The sequence below is a fragment of the Arvicola amphibius genome, chromosome 11, assembly GCF_903992535.2.
Source record: "Arvicola amphibius chromosome 11, mArvAmp1.2, whole genome shotgun sequence".
NCBI classification, from domain to species: domain Eukaryota; kingdom Metazoa; phylum Chordata; class Mammalia; order Rodentia; family Cricetidae; genus Arvicola; species Arvicola amphibius.
Genome location: NC_052057.2, coordinates 111,131,653 through 111,133,941, shown reverse-complemented (window position 1 = coordinate 111,133,941; position 2,289 = coordinate 111,131,653). Strand labels below are relative to the sequence as shown.

The following is a 2,289-nucleotide window of genomic DNA, read 5'->3' as shown; positions in this document are numbered from 1 at the left end:
AATTCACAAGTAGAGATTTGGTCCTTTCAAGAAAACAGCAGTGTGGTTATTCCCCTTACATCCTTCTCCCTCTTCTGTCTGATTCCTTTGCCAAAGGAAGGAACAAGTTCACCCAGAGGTAAACCATACTGAAAAGATTCAACTGTCAGACACCCAGTCACTCCACCCCTGCCTTGCAGCCTTTCCTTCCTCCATTTTTGGTTATGTTTTAAAAATAACTGATGGGTGAAAATTGTGAGATTAATCCTCAGCCAGTGAGGAACAGTCAAGCTCCCCACCAAGTCGGGACACGGATGCCACCTTGGGCACGTATACTTGTCACCTGGCTTCTGAGAACTGACACCCTTCTGATCAGTACAGTTTGCCTTACTGTGACATTTCAGTCAGAGGGGTGGTTCTTTTCTTTGTAACCCTGAGAATATTTCTTTCTTTCTGCAATCCAGCTAGACTTGAAGGGGAATGAGGAAAATATGGAACCCAAAGAACTTCAGTGAGAGCAGAGATTACAGGGTACTGCGAGCAGATGGGGCTGGGGTGCTCTCCTGAGCTACAGAAGGAATGGTCTGGTGGTTAAGAAGCCCGCAAGTCAAAAGAATTAGAGTTGTCCACAATCGGAAATGGTGATCTTCTTGCTGATCTTGCCATTCCTGGACCCAAAACGCTCCATGGCTTCCACAATGTTCATGCCTTCTTTCACCTTCCCAAAGACCATGTGTTTGCCATCCAGCCACTCAGTCTTGGTGCTGCAGATAAAAAAACTGGTAACCGTTTGTGTTTGGTCCAGCATTTGCCATGGACAAGATGCCAGGACCTGCATGCTTCAGGATGAAGTTCTCATCCTTAAATTTTTCTCCGTAGATGCATCTGCTGCCAGTGCCATTATGGCGTGTGAAGTCACCACCCTGGCACATGAATCCTGGAATAATCCTGTGAAAGAGGAACCCTTATATCCAAATCCTTTACATCCAGTGCTCAGAGCACGAAAGTTTTCTGCTGTCTTTAGAACTTTGTCTGCAAATAGCTCGAAGGAGATGCGGCCCAAGGGCTCACCATCGGCCACGATGTCGAAGAACACTATGGGGTTGACCATGGCTGCAGCAAGCGACGAGAGGGGACAGTGGCATCTGCAAAGGCCTTTCTTTTTTTTTTTAAGAGAAAAGTTTTACTTTGCCTTAACAATTTTAGACTTCACAGACCCTTAAGGAGAAAGCAAAGAAGAAAGACGTGAAGCCCCACAGAGCCCTCCAAGGACAGGCCCTTGAAACCTGAAGAATTCCAATTAGGGCCTCAATTTGATTTTTTTTTTTTTGAGATAGGGTCTCACTGTATGGCCTGTGCTAGACTGAAGCTCACTCTGTAGACCAGGCTGATCTTCAGCTCACAGAGATCCTCCTGCTTCTTCTTCTAGAGTGCTGGGATTAAAGTTGCATATCATTGTCACCACACCTGGCAGGACCTCAGGTTTTTTCCCTTTTTATTAATTAAATGTATTTGTTAATTTTATATCCTGACCACAGTTTCCCCTCCTATGCTCTCTCCCAACCTCCCCTCTATCCCCCCAATCCACTCCTCCATTTCTGTTCAGAAAGGGGTAGGCCTCCCATGGGTGTCAACAAAGAATGGTATATCAAGTTGAGGTGGGACTCTGCTCATATTAAGACTTGGTAAGGCAATCCAGTATGAGGAATAGATTCCTAAAAGCCTGCCTAAGCATCAGGGACTGACTTTGCTCCCACTTCTATGAGTCGCACAAGTAGACCAAACTATACAAATGTCACACATATGTAGAGGGCCTAGGTGTATCCCATGAGGGCTTCTTAGCTACTGGTCCAATGTCTGTGAGCTTCTATGAGCCCAGACTAGTTGTCTCCGTGGATTCCCTTGTGATGACCTTGATCCACCTGACTTATATATTATTCTTCCTCCCTCTTTTCAACAGAATTCCTGGAGCTCAGCCCAGTGCTCGACTATGGACCTCTGCCTCTGCTTCCGTTAGTTACTAAATGGAGGTTCTGATTACATTAGAGTAGTTACCAATCTGATTACAGGAGACGATTAGTTCAAGCTACTTCTCCACTATTACTAGCCGTCTTAACTTGGTTCATCCTTACTGATTATTGGAAGTACTCCTTGCACCAGGTTTCTATGTGACCCTGAAATGCCTCCCATCCAGACGTCTCTTTCATTACTCTCTCTTCTATCCCACCCCAAACTGATCCCCCTTGTTCCCATCCCTACCTGCCCCCGATTTCCCCTTCCCAGAGAAAACTGAATGGTGCTGTCATAACT

The 2,289-nt window shown here is 45.7% G+C and overlaps 1 pseudogene; it reads right to left on the bottom strand.

The window, feature by feature from the left end:
- Positions 1-595: 595 nt before the first annotated feature.
- Positions 596-1,090, bottom strand: LOC119826654 (annotated as a pseudogene).
- Positions 1,091-2,289: the final 1,199 nt, after the last annotated feature.